Here is a 20302-nt window from a genome sequence, read left to right as displayed (position 1 = left end):
CGCTGGCCCCGGGTGTCCCCATACCTCCCTCATGTCCCCACATCACCCAGTATCCCCCGACGAATCCCCACGTTCCCTGACGTGTCCCCGCAGCAACCAAATGGGCAACATTTGGGCTGCTACATCCACCTGCATGGCAGCGACCTGTGGCCCCAGTTCCCCCAGTTCACAGCAGTAGTGAGGCTGGGACCTGCCTCAAATTGCCCCCTGGAGACCCCAAACTGCCCCAGGGACACCCCTAAAACACCCTGGGGCTCCTGCAAATTACCCTGCCTCCCAAAGAGGCCCCACAAAACCTCCCCTGGGACCCCCAGACCCCCAAAGGACCCATAAAACCACCCTGGGATCCCCCAAAGCTCCCCTGAGCCCCCAAATGCACCCATGGCCCCTAAAACCACCTGGGAACTCCCTAAGCCTCCCCCACTGACCCCCCGCAGCGATCCCCAACTACTCCTGGGATTCCCCCCCCCCCAGGGCCCCTCAGCTACCCCTGGGATTCCCCCCCCCCCAGTCCAGGAGATCCCAAACCCCCCTGGGACCCAGGAGTCCCCCAAACCCCCACTGGGATCCCCCCAAACCCCCCTTGGATCCCCCAACCTCACCACCCCCTGCACCCAGGAACTCCACCCCCCCAGGTGCTGTCACCCCCCTGCCCCCCCCCCAGATCCCCCTTTGGGACCCCCACACACCCGGGACCTTCCAGATCCCCCCGGGCTCCACCAAACCCCCCTGGGACCCCAAACCCTCCGAGGAGCCCCCTCCAAACCCCTGCAGCCCCCCCAGGATCTCCCAACTCCCCCCTACCCCGGGGTCCCAACCACCCCCATGGGGGCCCATAAAACCCCCTTTGTAGCCCCCCTCCAGAAGGCCCCCCCAAACCTGCAGCACTCGGGGTGGGGGGCAGCAGCCTATTTCTCCCCCTTCCCCTAGGACAGGGAGATCTGGGTGTTTATTTGTCCCAGGGATGGTTGTTTGCCATGGTGGGGGGGGGCGGTATATACCCCCTGCTCCGCGCCAGTGCCGCTCTCCCCCACAGCCTCACCCCAACATCAACCCATGATGTACGCCAAAACCCTGCTGCAGCTGGGCATGATGTGACCCCCCCCGAGATGACAACACCCCCTCGAGGTCTCAACACCCCCGGAGGGTGACACCCTGCCCCCCCCAGGTGTCTCCCCTCCTCCGATGGCTTTTAATATGCTGGATTATATTTATTCCCTCCCCACCTCCTGGAGGGGCACTAGGGGGTGGGGGGCACCCCACCAATGGGGGGGAGGGGAAGGGGGGGACCGTCTATGGGGCGCTGGCTCAGGAGCTGCCCCCCTGGCCTGGCCCCCACTTTACTGTCTGTAATTAAAGATGTTAAAATAAAGTAATTATTAGAAGCCTCGTGGGGGGCCCAGCGTCCGAGGAGGTGTGGGGAGGGGGGAAGGGTGTGGCGCTGCTGGCCACAGACACCTGGGTCCTCTGTACGAGTGCAGGGGAGGGGCGGGGCGGCATGCCCGGATGCCTGGGACCCTCCCAGACACCTGAGTCCCTTGGAGAACTGGGTTGTCCTGGACTTCTTGCGTTGCCTGGACTCCTGGGCCCCTCGGACGCCTGGGCCCCTCGCTCACCCGGGGGAGTGGGGTTGGGGGGGGGGGTTCAGCATGGGAGCCCTGGACGCCTGGGTCCCCTCTGTGTGGGGGAGAGCGGGGGGTGAGAAGGGGCACCCGGACGCCTGGGTCCCCCAAGGGGCAGTGGTAGAACTGAGACTCGTGGCTGGATCTGGTTGATCATGTCAAATAAAATATTGAATCGGCAACAAGTTTCTATTGCTTAAACCGTGGAACAAGAAGCTGCTCTGGGTCCTTCTTGTGCTCCCAGCCAAGAGGCACCTTATCGCTAGCAAGAAAACTTAAAAAAAAAAAAAGAAAACATAGAAATCGTGACTTTTGCTGCTCCTCACTGGCGCCTGCCAACGATCAAAAAGAGAACGGATCATTTTTATCCTGCCAACGCATCCGGGAAACATCCTCTTGGTCGCTGCCGGCAGGGCTCGGCGGCCGCTTCCCCTTTGGAGAGCACGGTTTAATTTAATCTAGAGGGAATATAGCGAAATGCTCAATGCGACATTGATCTCTAGGCAAGAGGCTGCTTTTTAAGCGTGGGGGGAAGCTCGTTCTGCGATGCGTGTTTGGTCTTTGGTGGAAAGCTTGAAGCAGGTGAGAACAAAAAAAAGGGAATAAATCATTTCTACTCACATAAGATCGGTGCTTTTCCAAAATCCTAAGGACTGTGAGTCATGGAAACTTCTTCAAATCTTTGCTGCATTGTAGTGTTTTCATATTGGATTTAAAATTGCAGTTAAACGAGGGGATTTTTTTGCATGTAAGCAGTGGGATGAAGACGAGCAGATCAGCGGAGACCTCCTCTCAGCGACCGTGAGCGTGTTGAGCACGGTTTCATCTTGGCAGCCCTTGGTGGGCATGGCTGCTGCTAGAAGAAGCTTGGAGGCAACGCGAGTCAGTTCCACCCCCCCCCTCAAAAAAAAAGGGGGGGAGAAGAAAGGAAAGAGAAGACACACATTTCCAAGACATTTCATGGGACGTTGAGATCCTTGGGCTGAAGGAGGTGCTGCTCCGTGGAGCTGATCCCAAAGGATGAGCCAGGGACCACAGAGCTCCTGCCCTACCCCAGGGCTCTCCGTGCCACCGGCTGCCGGCAATGACCGTCTTCTCCAAATGCAAAGGACCGGGGAGATGTTCACTCAAGGAGACCACCGGTGGTACCACCACACCTCACTAACTGCAGCAGAAAACAGTCCAAGAGAGCTGCGGGAAACGGAGGCAAGTAGGAGTCCATCGCCCAGCTCTCCACAAACAGGACTTGCACCAGATGAGAGCAGAAGAGGGGAAACGGGCGTTCGCAACGGCTCTAAATCATGAACGAACGACTCCAACCAGAGAAGACCGTATTCTCTCCATGAATTGTGCAAGATTCCCAGTCCCAAGTTTAGGTAGGATTTCCATCTTTACGAACTTCAGCCGTAACCTCCGTGAGTTCAGCAACTTGTGGAAAATGGTAGGAAGCGGTGAGGAACAGTGGAAAGGGTGGAAAATATTGGAAGACGAGGCAAAAGCAATGGAAAAATGCATAAAGAGGCAGAAAACAGGGAAAATGATGGAAATTGGGATGAAACCCCCAAAGCAGTGGAAAATGCAAAAATACTACAAAATCACCTGCAAAATAAATGCCAAATATCCCATTTAAAAAATAAAAAAACTTCAGCACAATGTCTCCCACAAAATAAAAGCTACTAAAAAACCCCACAGAGAATGCACAAATAGCAGAAAACAGTAGAAGAATGCCAAAAAGTTGAAAATGTAAAAAGTGAAAGTAGAGAGAGAAAACAATAGCAAATGAAGTAAAAGAGAAAGAGAGATTAAAAAACCCCAATATATTCAACTGAAGGCTGAGTATGCATACAGAAGATCAGAAAATGTTTTAAAAAAACACAAAAAGGGTGGATGCAATGACACAGAATGGAAAGAAAGGCAACACAAGTGTGAAAAGCACATGAAAAAGAAAAGGAATGATCATAAAGCAGAGGAAAAGAGCAGAAAATGCTAAAGAACGTGAAGACAGTGAAAAATGCAAGAAAGATGGTTAATGCGGGGGAAAAGAAGGGTTGAAAACAGCAGAAAATGATGGAGAAAATCATACCTGGAAAACTGCAGAAAGCATAATGACTGAAAACGCAAAAAAAGGCAAAAATGAAAAAAGAAAAAAAAAAGCAAAATGCAGAAAATGCTGGCACATGACAGAAAAATTCAGAAAACATCGTAATACACAAGGAATGGCAGAAAATGCAAAACCTACCAAAACCTGGCCTCCAAAATAATGGAAAACACCTAAAGCAACAAGGAACACACACACACACACACACAGACAAACAAACTCCAAGCGGAATTGAGTGGAAAAATGAATAAATGGTGGAAAGCAGGGGAGAATGTACCAAAAAAACAAGGAAGAAAATGCACAGAATTGCTGAAAAAAATCAAAAATAAGAAGGTGGTAGAAAAAGTAGGAGTTGATGAAAACGGGCAGAAAAAAGGAGAACATGGTGGGAAGGACTTAGAGGAGTGAAAATGGCAGAAAACAGAAACACCAGAAAAGGTTAAAAAAAAAAAAAGTGAAAAATTCGAAGAACAACTGAAAGCATCAGGGACTGACTAAACAGCAGAAAATTCTGAAAAGGAAAGGAAAAGGTGGAAATCACAGAAGAAGATGGAGAAAACAGAAAGGATGGATAACATGAAGAAAATGGAACACCAAATACACTTAAAATGGTTAAAAATGGTTAAAATGGTTAAGCCAGAGATGTCAGAAAGTGAAAAAAAAAAAAAAAAAAAAAAGTGGGAAAACTGAGAAGTGGCAGAAAATCAAAAAAAGGGAAAACCTGAAAACACTTCAAATGGGACAAAACGCAAGAAACAGAGGAACATTCGCACCCCCCCCAAAAAAATAATTGCCCAAAGTGTCCAACAGCAGCAGAAATCTTTGGAAAAAAATATAAATAAAAAAGAAAGAAATGTGGAAAATGCAAAAAGCTCTATATGAAAACTGTGGGAAATGCAAAAAAAAAAGAAAAAAAAAGAAAAAAAAAGTGTAAAACAGAGAAAGAATGGAAGAAAGAGGACACAAAAAAGGTTGAAAGGGGGAAAAAAGATGGAAAAGGGAAAGCAGAAATGGTAGAAATGGCAGAAAAGGAGGGAGAGCAGCAACAGATGATGCAGGCACGGCAGAAAAGAGATGGTGCAAAGCAAGAAGTGCAGAAAGCTGTGGAAAATGGTGAAGAGCACCAAAAGAAAGTGGAAGGTGGAGAAACATCAAAATGGAAAATGAGAAAAGCAGGTAAATTGGAGGGGAAAAAGCAAAAAGAATATGGGCAGATGGAGGTCAGAAAACAGTGGGGATGACTGTGATGTGCCAGCAGAGGAGCTGCACCAAGGTGATCGAGGTTCTCCCTGGCTGTTGGCCTCGGGGGCCTCCCTGCTGCTGGATGGGTTGCTGGGTCCACCGGCCAGCTCGTGGTGAGTCTGAGTGCACACCAGAGCTCTGCGTCTTGCTGGCTTTCATCCTTCCCGGGCTTCATTCACTCTCCGGTCGAGCCATGCCAGACCACAGGTACACAACAGACCAGATGGCCTCAGCCAGGAACAGGATGGTCGACAGCTAACAGTGCGGCTGGACGGCCAAGAGAGAACCCGGTGCACAGTTCCACAGGAGCCAGGTGCTTCCGGTGTGAGCCTGCAGTGTGCAGGGGCCGTGGTGGGATTGCTGCTGGGGAAGCTGGACTGAACTGCTCCGTGTCCCTGAGCAGCTCCTATGGCTGGTTGACAGTGAAGGGACTGTTCTGCAGCACTGAATTCGCTGAAAGGGACTTGGTCACACATGGCCCCAGCGTCAGCAGCTCTGCATTACGGGGCGCCCCAGTGAATCAAAGCTGATGGCTCCTGGCTTTTGAGGTCTTTCAAGGGAAAATAGAAGCACATAGTCATGGGGAAGAGGGAGAGCAGAGGAAAGAAGCAATTCCCAGGATCGGCGCAGGGTGGGCATTGGTGATAGAAAGAGAGCTGCATGGCAAACCCCAGCTTGGCCCTTGCACAGCAGATGCAAGGCCTGAGGACAGCGGGTGTCTGTAGAGGCTACAGAGCTTCTCCCTCTTGCCCTTGTGTTTCCTGGTCCAGCAGAGCAACTGCCCTGTTCCCCCTTGCCTTTCTCTTGCTCCAAAAAAAATTACACACACATGGGCTGAAGAAACAGGACTTTATCTTTGAGGAAAGCAGAGCAAGGGGAGGAAGTGGTAGAACACTAATGGGCCAGGATGCGCTTAGAGTTGTCGAGCTGTCCTGTGCTGCGGGAGACACCAGCCATGGCCCAGACCTTCCAGCACACCTGCGTGTCTGCGGTGCGCAGCCCCACGGCATTGGCACAGCTGTGGCAGTGCTGCTCAAACAGAGTCACCTCCTGGCAGAAGGGTGACACCTCTGCCATGCTCTCTGGAGCCAGTGACCCAGTGCTCCAAAGCTGAACCTTGGTGGTGACCGCTCCCGGGCAGTTCTCAGTTCAGCACGGTCTGTGTCACCAGGCAACAGACGGAGGGTTCGGCATCAGCTTCCAGGGGCTGGAGGGCTGAGACAGAAAAGATCACAGCACATAACAGACTCCCACAGTTGCAGACCTCCTTGATATCCCGCCCAAACAGGGCCCGTCCCACCCAGCCCTTCCCAGGCCGGGCAGGCAGCACGTGGGACAAAAGGATCAGCTGCAAGTTGCTGGTCAGGAATACCCCGGGTGACCCACAAATACTCACCTCCTCTCCCCCAAAGAGGAAGACCACACCTGCCTGGCTTATGGCAGGGCCAGCAACTGGAGCTCCCTTCCTGGGCTCCCTCCTCCTCCCTGCCAGGGCTTCCTGCCACACCTGCTCTCACTCACCATTGCAGATCTGCTCCACCTTCTCCTTCCTCTGCTTCATTTGCTGCCCCATGAGCCCTAGGCAAACACCTCCTGTCAGCCCTCATACTCCCCACCAAGACCCCAGCAGCACAGCTCCCATCTGGCCTTGCCAGCCTGCCCACTCATCCTCTTCCCCTTGTGCAAGGCTGGCCTCAGCGTTGGTCCCCGGGGTGCAGGATGCAGGCATGCTGTGAGGCACTGCAGAACCTCCTCTCAGCCCACCTGCACGGTCAGGGATGCGACTGGGGTAGTGGGTCACCAAGGAACCTCACGGCTGCCTCCTGCAAGGATGCCTCAGGCTTCTCCAAGTATGGCAGGCTCTGGTGCAAGTATTGCTCCGCTCTGCTCCTGTCCCTCAGCACCTGGAGACACCGCAAGGCCGTGGGTTGGCACTGAGACTCCCTGGGGAGCCAGGCTTGACCCTCCTCCCACGACCGGCCTCCTCTTCCTTCCTCCTCATGACCCTCGGTGGCCTAGGGATGCTGAGATCCCCCCCAAGCCTTCTAACAAGGACAGCCAAGCCAGGGGCTCCTTCAGCATCCCAGGGGGGACAGCAAGGGCAGAGGGGCCTGGAGCAGAGCCCGAGGCGGCTGGGGCTCTGGGCTTCAGCAGTGGGTGAGGGGTACAGCTGTGTGCCCTGCACACTGGGCAGCGGGGCAGGCTTCGTCCGGTCAGGGCCCCGGGACTTTGGCCTTGTCCTTACCAGGTACTCCCCAATCTTGGCCAGCGTTGGAGCATGTCCCAGCCCAGAGTGGGGCTTAGGACCAGGGCTGCCCCTCCCTGCTGAAGGCAGCGGCACCTCTGCCTTGTCCTTGGCGACTCAGCGAATTGGACCTCCCGCTGGCATGCACTCAGAGGCACACTTGTCAGCAGCCCCTGTCATGGTGCTCAGGCCTCCCCCAGGTCATGTCAGCATCCCTTCCCCAAAGCACTGCTCCATACCTGGGCCACTCTCTGGTTCTGCTCGCTCATTTGCAGGAAGAGTGGCACCAGGCTCCTCTGCACGGGCTGCATCATCCTCTGCTTGTTCTTCCCCACCACAATCTCCATCAGGTCCTTGAAGAGCAGCATGGAGAGCTCTCGCACTGTGCTGCAGCTCTGTGAGGAAGGAAGGAGAGCAGGGGAGGCCTCAGCAATGACTCCAGGAGCCAGGCATGAGAAGAAGGTTTTCCTTTGCGAGGCCTCGTCTTCTGCAGGCACAACTGTCCCCCTCCCTGGCCAGGGCTTCGAGCTGGGGACAAGCCTCTGCAGAGGCAGCACAACTGTGGCAGGAGGTGCCAATACACTGCCCAGTGGGCACACGTGCAGAAGGACACACAGCATCCAGAGCCACGTCTACAGACCCACCCACACGCCAGAGAGCCCCTGGCTCTCCCACCAGCCTTACGTCATCAAAGCGTGGCAGAAGCCTCTCCGCCAGCTGCAGAGCAATGGGGTTGGAGCCCTTCTGGTCCAGGTAGCTGAGGATGTTTCTCAGCAACAGCAAGCTTCCTGCACGCACGTCCCTGCGGGCATCCTGCAGCCACTCCACCATGTCTGGGAGCAGGCTCTGCATTTTCCTTGTCTGTGGCAAAGACACAACTTCCTTTTGTCAAGCAAGGCCAGAGCCCCCTGGCCACGAGTGCTCTGGGGGCTGATTTCCCATCAGGGCTCAGGGGCCACGGCCAGGGCTCTGCACACAGCCACGGCTGGGGCACAGAGGCTGCAGTGCAGGGCAGAGATCTCCAAGGGGCCCCCGAGCACCCTAGGGCTTCTCTAGGGAGCAAGGCTCCTGCCTCCAACACCAGCAGCAGCCGACTGCATTAGCCCAACCCTGTGATCTGCCTCATCGTCCCTCTCCCAGCAGGACTCTGGCCGCAGCGTTCGCACAATGGAGGCCGTTTGGAAGTGGCTTGTTGCTGCTGGGCCTGGATCTCCGCCTGGCACAGCGGAGCTCTTCCCGAGGGCCATTGGTGCCTTTCTGCCTGTGCAGCACAGCCCAGGGGCTGCCATGAAAGACTTGGGGCACATCAAGAGGGCAGCGGGGACGTGGGAGCAGCTAGCACACCTCCTGAGGGCCAGCAAAGGCCAGGCCACTCTGTGACCCAGCACCACCTGCAAAGCCCCAGCCTGCCAGTATGGCTTCACCCAGCTGCCCCCCTGCTCACCATCTCGGGCCTCTTCAGCAGGCTCAGGAGGCCTCTGAATGCCAGTCTGCGCAGCTCCAGGCCCTCAGCCTGAATGCAGCGCCAGAGGAGTGGCAGCGCGGCATCGTCCATCTCGGCAAGGTCAAGGCCATCCAGCAGCTGAAATGCACACAGCACTGACGGACTGGCAGAGCCACCAGCACTGCCTGCAGCCTGCAGCCCTGCGTCCCACCCACCATTCAGGCCAAGGCCACCAGCCCCTGACACGGCTCACGCCACGGGTAGGAGCCACTGTGGAGACACCCGCAGGCCCTGCTCCCAGCCCTGGGCCTCACAGCACACTGCACGCACTGCTCGCCTCCGCCCCACGGCCTCGGAGCCCTCTGCAGCCTCTTGTCCTCAGCCCTTGGAGGAGCACTTGAACCCAGAGAGCTGCCGCAAAGGAGGCCCAAAAGGCAAGTGCTTGTGAGCGGTCGCCCAGCAGAAATGAGCCAAGGCCAGGGCTGCTAACAAGAGCGCGTGCATTGCCCCAGCTCCATTCACCAACGTCACCCACCAGGCACGCGCACAGTGCGAGCAGAGAGCATTCAGCGGCACCTCCAGAGAGGCACCGCTTGCCATGAGGCTCACCTCCACAAAGAAAGCCATGGCGGGCCTCTGGCGAAACTGGTCCTCCCCGCTCAGCAGCCTTGCCAGCTGGTGGAAGATCCAGCCACACAGGTGTCTCGGAGCTCTCCTCATGGCTCTGGCAGAAGGAAGAAGGCACTGTTGGTCCTCAGCTGAGCAGGTAAGCCTGCTCTGGGCCTGCTTGCCCCCTCAGCCACTTCCCCCCAGCACACTGAAGGCAGCTCAAGGCAGTGCTTGGCACGCAGCCACGGCAGCCAGCAGCATGTGCTCCTGCAGGGCCGCTCTTTCCCCACCACACCTTGCCATCAGAAAGCCAGGCTCAGTCACCATTATGTTCCTCTGGGTGGGAGACTAGAGAAACACCCTTCCTACGTGCAAGCCATGGCCTTCCCACACATGCCGTGTCCTCACCCCTTGGCATTCCTCTGCCCCGGGGGCCTTCCCAGGTCCTTCTGCTCAGCTTGCACCTTTCCTGGGGCTCTGCTTTGGCTGCCACTGCAGCCAGACCGTCCCCAATCCTCTCTGTGAGGGGAGCCCAGGCCCCACCGGAGGGCACTCCGGAGCTTTGGGAGGGCACCACTCCTGCGAGGGACCTTCTTGCACTACTCCTAACACCAACTACTCCCCCAACAGCTCTCAAAGCTGGGCAGTAGTGGGTCAGGGAGCTCCCATGGCCATTTTGCTGTGTGAGCCCTTGCCACAAGTGGGCAGGCTGCAGCCCCTTTCTTGGAGAGCTCGCCCCCAACCCCACCCACCCACAAGGAAGGACATTGTGTGGGGCACCCCAAATCCACGGAAGAGGTGCTGCAGGAGAGCAGGGCGTAAAGGGCTCTACCTGGCCAGCATGGACACTCCCTTCTGAGATGTCTCTGCATGCAGAAACAGCTCCCAGCCGCCATTCTTCTCCACAGCCAGGGCTACGTGCCGATAGCCTGCACAGTGGAAGAGACCCTTCATGGCCTCCATGGCACACCTGCATGCAGAGCAAAGCCCAGGTCACACTGGCAGCCTGGCCCTGCCTCCAACTCCAAGGCCGAGACAGGAGGAGTGGGATCGAGCACCTGATGTGGCTGGGGGCACGGGACCCATCCCGCTGGCATTCCCTCAGGAAGATGTTTGCTTCCTGGCGGGTGAACCCTGCTGTGAAGACCATCTGAAAGAGCAGCGCCAGGAAGAGCTGGGGGAAGAAGGCCTTCAACACCTGTGGGTCGTCGGGCTCCTGGACGATCACGTGCAGTGCTCTCGTTGCCTGTGGAAAACACCCAGGGACACCTCTCACTCCTGAGCGCTCCCTGCCATTCTCCCTGAACCCTCGAGCTGGGAGACTCACACACAGCCTCGTGCCATGGACAATGCAGATGGAGGGCTCGGACTTGCTGCCTGACCAAGGCCAATGCCTGCAGGGTCTTTGGCCTCAACGCCTGTCCGTACACAAGGAGCCTTCCTGCGTGAGGGACACTAGGGGGTGCAGGGACAGGGAGAGATGGAGATTTCCAGGCCATGGCCAGCCTGAGTGTTTGTGTGCAGAGCAGCGCTCGGCAGCCCTGTGCGCTGGCAACGGGAGGCCTGGTGCTGGGCATGTTGTATCCCCATGCAGGGGAGGTGCCTGCCTGGGGGCACACAGGCAGGGCAGAGGGGGCCCACAGAGCCAGGCGACAGCCAGGGGACCAACGAGGCCTCGTCCCATAACTCACAGCCAGGGGAAGGATGCAGCTGTTGTCCCTCTGGAGGTGGACTGCTTGCGCAGTGGCCGTTGCTCCAGCAAGCTCAGCAGCTCCTGCAGCACGTCTTTGGCAACTGCGGGCTTATCCAGCAGCACCTTCCACATGGTTGTGGCGATGCTGCAGGCCCAGAGTGCTCTGTCAGTGGCACTTCCTCGGCCACAGCGCCAGAGCCTGGGCATGCCCTGGAGCTCCCTGGACGTCCAGCAGCCATGACCCTGCCCACCCCTTCCTCACTGGGAGCTCTAAAGAGGGCCTGCCCATGCAGGCTGGACAGCACCAGGCTGAAGTGCCTTGTGGGGAAGGCAGGGAGCATGGCCGCTGCCTGCTGAAAGCAGGCTCCCTTGCTCAGCTCTGCCTTCTGCAGAGATACTTGATGCATGGGGACTGGGCAGTGGTGGGACAGACAGAGGACCCTGCCCCGCAGGCATGTCCTGAGAGTCTCCTTGGGTCTGGCCCCCTTTGCGCCCTTCTCCCCATCTGCGATGAGCCCTCGAGCCTGACGGGCCCCATACCTGTTGCAGAGCGGGGAGCAGTAGAGCAGGCTCACGGTCACCTCCTCAGGGTTCGAGCAGCACAGGTGGCAAAGGATGTTGTTCAGGGTGACCCGGGCCGACAACTCCCTGACGTACCTCAGGTTCCTGTAGAGGCACCTCATGATCCGTGGCACCTGGAAGACCCATGGGTGAGAGTGGGGCTGCTACCAGAGAGCAGCCATTACCCCACTTCCCACTGACATCCCCTTCCTTCTCCACGGCTCCCAGTGCTCCTTGCTGCCTTCCAAGGCTCTTGGGTGCCCCAGACCCCTGGCTCTGGTGAGGTAAGACCATGTCCCAGAGGGCTCCTGCCCCACGCACGCCACCTGCAGCCTGCTTACATCTTCCAGTGAAGAGACAGCGCCCACCACAAACATGTTCAGCATGTGAGTAGCCACCACGGTGCTGTAGTTGCTGCAGTTCCTCATGCCCTCGATGGCTGTGACAATGACGTCTATGCCCTCGGAGGGCTGAAGGTTTTTCACAAACAGCTTATGGGAGAAAGGAGGTGAGGGAAGAAATGTCACGCTCTGTGCCACATTAATGGTGCTTAGCTGAGCAGTGGACGTGGCTCGGGAGAGGGGGGCGGGGTAATGCTGGCACTGTGGTCCCAGCAGAGCCAGGGGCGGCTGTTGGGTTGTGCAGCGGCACCGTGGGGCACGTGGCCACAGGGCCATCAGGGCAAGGGAGGATGGTCGCGGTCAGGGTCACAGCGCACTGGCTCTGCAGGCAAGCACAGCTTGACGGTGGCCCTCAAGGCTGCAGCTGCTGCTGGGACTCTTGGAGTGAAGCCCCTGCCCACTCCCCACTCAGGCACAGTGGAAGCGGCACTGGGAGAGTGCAGCCGTACACAAGGTGCCACTGAGAGCTGCTTCCCTCTCCACCACGCCCTCTGCCCACTCTGCGTGAAACACGATACCCCCTCAGCCCTGCTCATTAGGCAGCCCTCTGCTCATCCAAGTCCCATGATGACCCCATGGCCAAGAGTCCCAGCAGGGGAGGTGCTCCTCACATTCGTGATGACACTGAGGTTGCTGGTCCATGACACGCAGAGCTTGTCTTCAGCTTCCCACTCCTTTGGGTTCTCCGCATGCCCTTGATTATCCTGCAACGGCTCGCTGCCTGAGCAGGAGCGGAAAAAGAGAGCAGTCAGGAGGAGTGAAGGAGCCTTGGAGGGGGCAGACTGATGGCCTCAGGGAGAAAGCAGCCTGGCAGAGGAGAAGAGCATGCCAGTAACGTCTGGGGAGCAGGATTCCCCGGGAGGCTGGGGGCCCCTTGCAGGGGACAGAAGGGGCAACTGCTTTGAAGGCTACCAAAGGCCTGGGGGGGGGGGGGTTCAATGGGACTTTGTGGTGTGAAGCACCTCAGGATCCCTAGTGCGAGCAGGGGTTGCTGAGCAGTTTCCACAGCAGGGCAGTCCAGCACAGGCACTAACATCCTGCTGCCCTACTGCTCCATCAGCCCTCTTTACTGCTCCTGTGTCTCACGGAGCAGAGTGGCCGAGGCAGGCTGATGCCCTCCCTGGCCTTGCCAGGCTCTCCAGCTCCACAAGCATGCAGCCCACCACAGCTTCTCTTACGTTTTCGTTGCACCACAAATCGGAAGAGGCAATGAAGAGCGTCCGAAGCCCCACGGCTGCTCTCCACATCCTCATAGGAGCAGCAAAGTACGAGACGACCCACCAGCTGTCCCACTATGGCCACAGAGACCCTTCCATAGCCGGTGGGGCTCTCCTCAACTCCTCCAAAGAGGAGCCAGACCTGTGGAACGGGCGGTACAGCTAGAAGGACTGATGGCAAGCAGTCGCCACCAAAGCCCTGAAGCCAAGAGTCTGCCCAGGCATGCATGCCAGGTGAGTCAAAGCTCCGGAGGGCCCTGCAGGCCTGGCCTCCCAAAGCAGCAAGGCAGCACTGCCACACCTCGCCTCACATTGTGCTCCCTGCACACTCCTGCCCTGCACAGAGCTGGGGCACAGCTGGGGCCTCAGAAAAAAACGCCTGCAGAGAGAAGCTCATGGCAAGAGGAACAGAGAGCTTTTGCCTCAGGGCAGGGCCTTGCTGAGCGCTTTGACCTCTGGCCAGGCTTCCCTCACAGGCACCCCAGAGCTGAAGGCTGCTCTGGTCTGCAGGCAAGGGGCAAAGGGGTGGCTGGGAGGCGCCTGCCTCCTTACCTCCAGCGAGGAATAGTTGGACAGCACATTGCTCAGCCTCCCAATCCTCCCCACGGCCCTCTCACGCACAGCTGCTCTCTCCGAGTTGGTGAAGGGCAACAAGAGCTGGGAGGACAAAGCCTACTGGTCTGCCTGGGGAGCTGACACCTGCTCCAGCAGAAGCAGCTCTCCTCAGCCCCTGGCTGCACTGATACAGTTCAGGAAGGCAGGTAACTGCACACCCCCTGCACAGGCACCCTTTCCACACACCCCCTCCAGAACATTGCCCTGTGTGCAGGACATTCCCTGGTGGTCTGCTTGGGGAGGTTGGGCTATGGCCTCCTGGCCTGGCAAAAAAACCAAACTTCTCAGCTGGGCTCCCCTTGCAGGATGGGCGAGTCCTAGCAGGGCCCTGCCCCAGTCAGATCTGGAGAGCAAAGGACAAGGGACAGGGGGCGGGCAGGGGGATCGCAGAAGTAGCTGCCGTCTGTGTGGTGCTGAGAGAAAAAGGACGCCAATTCCTCCCACATCTTTGGTGCAGGAAAGGCTTTGAGGGCAGAGTTGGCCCTGGAGTGCAGCAGGCAAGGCTTTCTCATGACCTAGGAGTCGTCTCTGGAAGGAGAAGGGACTTGGGCTGCAGCCAGTGCACCCCACGATCAGTGCTCAGGCACCTCCCAGTCACCTAAGGGAGGTGGGCTCCCTCCCTGCACTCTGCAGCCTCCACATGGCACTGAGATAGGAAATGGCCACTTGAGGGTATCGCTTCCCCCTGAGCTGAGGAACAGTCCCTGTGAAGCCCACTCTTTGCAAATGCCACACCTGCAAGATATTCTGCAGCTCCAGGAGGCTGGAAGTGGCAGAGTTGAGCACCAGCACCTCCAGCATGTTATCCATGCTGTCCAGGGTCTGCAAGGAGCACAGAGGGTTGTGACACTCTTTTCACCGCTCCCTGGCACACACCAGCCTCTGGGCTTTGCCCGTGGCCACACCCAGAGGAAGGGGTAGAAGGGAGGAAGGTGGGAAAGCAAAGCTGAGATCGGGCCCTGCCTGTGATCTTACAGGCGTCTCTCGGCAAAGACTGGGCAGGGGCAAGAGCAGAGGGGCTGACAGGCTCCCCGTCGCTCGCCCAGTGCATACCTTGGAATAGAGGCAGGTGTCCAGGTTCTTCATGTCTTCTTTGGCAGGAAGCAAGAAGACACTCCTGAAGCAGGTGTGCATAGGATGCTCTTTTTGCCCTCCAGAACCGGCTCCACGACACTGCAAAGAGAGAGAGGCGCTTGCTCAACACTGGTGCTGGCAGCACTGCCTTGATGCCCTGGCAAGGTGGATGTGGACCTCTGGGGCAGGAGTCCTCGGGCTGGTCCCGAGAGCAGCTGGGGCAGCCCTGCATGTGTTGGGGGGGTGCTCCTTCCTTCCATGACACTGCTCCTGGGACAGAGGACAGTCCTGCTTGGTAGGCTTCATGCCTCCTCAACCATCTGCCTCCCCTTCTCTGGTGAAGGCCAAGGTACCCTGGGCAGCTGCAGGTAGCCCTGTGCCCTCCCGGTAGCCTTGTGCTCTCCCATCTCCTGATGACAAAGCCGGGGCCAGGGAGAGCAGAGGCCCAGCGGGCAGAACCACCAGCCTCCCTCCATGATGGGGGGACACCTCCCAGGCAGGCACGGTGCCATCAGGACCATGCTCTGGAGAGGTCTGGGCCAAACCAGGGGCTGACGTACGTACCTCATCGCCATGAGAGCAAGCATGGCTTGCTGACGCACTGCTGTGCCCAGCTGCTCCATCGGCTCCTCCTCCAGCAGCACCTACAGAGCACAACCAGCATGCCACACTGAAAGTGCCACCACCCAGCGCCAGCACTCCCAGCAGCACTCTGTGAGGCTAGCAGAGGCCTGAGGCCCCCATCCCTGCACTGCAGCCCACAATGACCCCCCCTCTGAGGTCTCAGCTCGCAGGGCTTCTCAAGGCCACCCGGGCACCTCTCAGCAGCAGCTCTTTGCCAATGCTTGCTTGCCCCAGTCCTCCCAGTGACCAAGTCCTCTCCTCAGAGCTGTGCTTGCGCCCAGCTGCCCTTGAGCCCATACTCACAGCTGCTGCATGTGTCCTCACCTTGATATGCTCGGCCAGGTCGTACGTGCAGCAGAAAACATCCAGGCCCCACGACAAGGCCTTGGAGCTGCTGCCTCTGCAGAGGGTGCAGATGCACTCCAGGAACTTGAGCTTCTGCACCTCTTCCTGACGCATGGGGAAGAGAGACGGAGTGAGCGTGAAGGGCAGGGGAAAGACCAGCAGGAGCAGAGCAGCGAGGGGGCTGCAGCAGTGTGCGTGTCCCCTGGCCGGGAGCAGCTCTGCACAGCCAGCAGCCCCCCCGCAGCCTGGCAGCAGGCAGCAGAGCCGGCGTGACCCGCAGGGAGACTCAGGCCCGGCCCGGCCGGACGTGGCTGCAGCTACCTTCTGTGTGCCGCTCACAAAGGCCTGGATGAACTCCAGGGCTTCCTCATCCTCTCTCGACAGCTCCGACCAGCTGCAGATGGAAAACTTGGCCCCTGCAACAGCCAGAGAGCCAGGAGGCCTGGAGACACTGAGCGCAGGCAGCAGAGACGAGCGCACCGAGCTCGGCCTCCGTGCCACTGCCCCGGGCACCCCAGTGCCAGGGTGCGGGCAGACGGGAGCCCCGCGCAGAGCAGGGCGCGCTGCCCGGCCCTGGCCCTGGCCCGGCCCGGCCCCACGGGGCCCCTAACTCACTGCTCCACGGGCTCCGTGATGCCTGGGCCTGCAGCCCTCGAGGACGCCTGGGGAGAGCTGCTGCCCTGGGGAGTCCCGTCCGACTTCTGGGGTACCCGGGGGCTGCGTGGGCGGCCGCCCTCCTAGGGATTGTTGGCAGTGGATTTGTACCCAGCGAGAGGATGGGGCCGTGCCCATGGCAGTTTGCGGGCTCAGGGCATCCTCCGGGGTCTCCCCTGCATGACGAGTCTCCCCGCAGGGGATCCCTGCACCCCCAGGCTCTGCACGGCTGCCGGAGCAGCTCCAGCTCCTCCCACCACCAGGATCTCGGGTGAGCGATCCCCACTGCGAGGCCAGCAGTGACCCTGGTGGCAGGGACTTCTGCCCAGGGTGCCCTGGGCTGGCAGGGGCAGCGTCAGCACTGGCACGCAGCAGTCCTGGCAGCTACACTGGCACCTGAGCCAGAGGGGAGCATCAGTCTTTGCTCTGGCTGCAGCTCCCCACCCCGTCCAGCCTCCCGCTCTGGCTGCACTGCTCTCAAACCTGCCCCAGCTAGTGGCCTCCTCACACCAGGCCCACAGACACTCACACCAGCAGAGCTGAAGGAGCGCACGGACCCTGAAGCCAGGCATGTGGCTGAGCCATGCAGAGGGAGGGAGCAGCTGTGGGGACTCGGCATCGGCCTAAACACGACTTCTGCAGGTTTCACAGAAATGCCATAAGGACCCCCTGCAAGAAACAGGAGACACTCAGGGGTCTTCCACAAACCTCTGCTTTGAACATGCTCAGTGCTAGGGTAGAAATGTCTAAGCAGGTGAGGAAATGCAAGATGGGAAAGCAACTCAAACACACACAGTAGGAAAGAACCTACTGCTCAAGCAGGGCTCAGCAACTGGCTCTTCCAAAGATTCTCAGCTGCACACTTCCCAAACGAAGCAGAAGGCAAGAGCCAAACTCTTAGATCAGATAAAACAAAGAGGAAGTCTTGTGAAAACTTCTGCTTCAGGAGCAGACAGTGAAAACAGGGTTTTGGGGGGCTTTCCATTTCCTTTCCCAAAGAATAGGAGACACAGTAAGGATACTTTGGTGTTTCTTCAACAAAATCGTTCCCTTTCCACTGCTATGCTCCCAAGCCCAGCCGTACCCAGCCCTACTGGATGACCTGCCTTTTCTGTCAGGAGCAGAAAACCTTCTTAAAACATAACTGATATCCTGGACTCCCCCTTTTATACAATACACAGAACAGCTGCTGTCCATACGCTACTCAGGTCACACACAAAGCAGTGGGGGTGCATATTAAATGCAGAGCCCTGCCTCTAAAAATGCATTTGCATTCAGCACACACTGGTATTGCAGAAGGTGAAGCTCACGATGACAAAAAACGCCCGCGTCCTCCAGCTCAGCTTTCAGCCAGAGACACATTTCAAGCTGACACTTCAGTCATACCTCACCAGCATCGGTGTCCCAGCAGACACAAGGCACAACCCAGCCTTCTCCAGGCGATGTCCAGGGATACCTACAAGCAGGGTGAATAGGGGCTGGGGAAGCTCTGGGCGAAGGAGTGGCCCCGGCAGGGCAGGGCCGTTCCCCATGCACAGGGGGCTGCGTGGAGCAGGGCTGCTCAGAGCTCCCGCTCGCCCCCAGGACACTGCCTGGGGGTGTCTCAGGACGAAGCTCCAGCAGGGACGACACCAAAGGCAAGGCGCTTCCCTGAGTCTCTGCTTTCAGGTCCCTGCCTGTGGGGTGTGGGGAAGGGAGAAGGAGCTGCCCAGGCTGGACAAGAGTCCCAGACTCCGAAGCCCACGGAGAGACCAGCAGGTCTGCGAGGCAGCTCCGAAAGTGCTTTCGCCCACGCTCTGCCCACGCACAGCAGTGCTGGGCCCGCACCCTGCTCTCGCAGTGGGACGGTGCTGAGAAATGGTCACCGCAGGTGGCTCCGAGCCGTGGGGCCGCCAGGAGAAGGGGCGCAAGAGCCAGGGGGCCCGGGGGGCCGTAGACGGCCCAGGCCGGGCAGGGCCTTGCCCACCCGCTGCTGGCACACGGCCGGGCCGCGGCAGCTGCTGCTGCCCTCGTGCACATGGCCGCTCGCTCTGCCCAGCCCTCGGCCCCGTGGCTGGGGCGGCAGCTCCCGGCGCTGCGGCTAAAGGCTCCGGGCAGCCCCGCAGCGGGAGACGCTGCCCCGCGGCAGCAGCCGCCTCTCGCCCCCTCCCTGCCCGCAGGGCCCGGGCACCCCCGGCCCCCCCGCCCCTCAGCCGCCTCCTCAGCCCCAGTGCGCATGCTCCGCCCTGCCCCGCCCCTCCTGACCCTCGAGGCCCCGCCCCTCGGCTGCCCTGCCCGCCCCAGCTCCGCACAGCGCATGCTCACTGCTGCCCCCTCCCGCCCCTCTCTCCCAGGTCCCGCCCCAGGAGTCCCCGCCCCATCCCACAGGAGCCAATGGAGGCACGCAGAGTGGGAGAGGTCACAGCGAGGGAGGTGTCACTGCTGCAGATGGGGGCGGGGCCTGTGTGTCCATGGCCCCGCCCCTGGGCCCGCTGGCCCCGCCCCCACCAGGCCCCACCGCGGCTCTGCTCTGCGGCCGCCGAGCAGCAGCTGCGGCAGCGACGGGCGTTGGCGGCGGCTGCGCAGGGAGCCCGGAGCGACGCTGCTGCCCAGCGGTTGCTCCTGCGCCCGGGGCCTGCAGCGGCAGGCCCGCCTCTCCTGCCCGCCTCGCGGTCACGGCCCCCAAGCCCTTCCCCGGTGCCCTCGGGACCGCGCGGCCGTGCGTGACCTGCCCCAGGTCTGCCCTGGCAGTATCGCTGGTGCCTGGCGGGGAGAGCGGCAGCGGCCCGTGCCCTGCGGCACCTCACCGTCGTCGAGCTGCCGGCCCCTTCTGCACGCCCTTCTCTGCAAACCACTGCATCAGGTCTCTGACACTATCGCTTTCACTCACCGCCAGGAAATTGCTTTGAGACACCATCCCAGCTCTGGGAGGATGGGCTGCAAGCAGAGTGCTCCAGCTGAGGAGCACTGCGGCCCTGCAGTCGGGTGTCCGCTCCTGGGGAGCTCTGTGGCATGGCACCAGTTTCTGCGATGGCACCACGTTTTCCTGTCCCTTCCTTTCTGTCCCTTGCCTGTCCAAAGACCCCTCCCAGTCACAGCTCCTGCTGTCCCACACCAATCAACAATGTCCACTGCAGCTGCAGTGCTGGCAGCACCGACCAGCAACCACAGAAAAAACGGCCTCTGACCCAGGCCCCTGTGTGCGGATTTGGTCCAAAGCAGAGGTCACACTGCAACGACAGCCTTGCCTTACGTGGCTATAGTACCCGTCTCACTCTGCCATTACTACATGGAGTTACATTTAGATTAAGTTTCCATCTTAGGGTTAGCATGACTTGATTGCCCACTGCCAGTCCCTGACCTCATGCTGCTGCAGGTGGCACTCCTCCGCTAAGTGCAGTTTTAAAGAGGGGCTGTGACCAAGCTTCAATACCCTGGTTGTGCCATGGGCAACAGCAAAAGGCAGAAGCTGTTTGAGACAGGTTTGGGGTATCTGCTGCAGTTGTCAGTGTGCCCCCAGTGAGAAGGTAACACCCCATGTCCCTGCAAGAGGAGACACCCAGGTCTTGCCCATCGTGAGCACACGTCACGTCTGGTGAACTTGGTGCCTTCAGCGTCTCCCACAGAGCTCCAGAGGGCAAAAATCTATCCAGTAGAGACAGGGGAACAGATTACCGGTGGGATAATACTGCCTGCATTTGGGGAGCACTGTGCAGAGCGAGTGGCTGTTTGTAGCCTGCATTTCTTCAAAGAAGAGAGCTGCGGTTTCTGTTTGGACTGAGCAGCTCCTGCAGATGTTCCTAGGAAGGACCTGGCAGAGCTGTGATTCTGTGCGGCACGTTTTCATGTTGTGTTGTGTTGTTTCATCGCACCTTGCTA

The sequence above is a fragment of the Rhea pennata genome, unplaced genomic scaffold (genome assembly GCF_028389875.1).
Source record: "Rhea pennata isolate bPtePen1 unplaced genomic scaffold, bPtePen1.pri scaffold_32, whole genome shotgun sequence".
NCBI classification, from domain to species: Eukaryota; Metazoa; Chordata; class Aves; order Rheiformes; family Rheidae; genus Rhea; species Rhea pennata.
Note: the sequence above shows the minus strand (reverse complement) of the source record.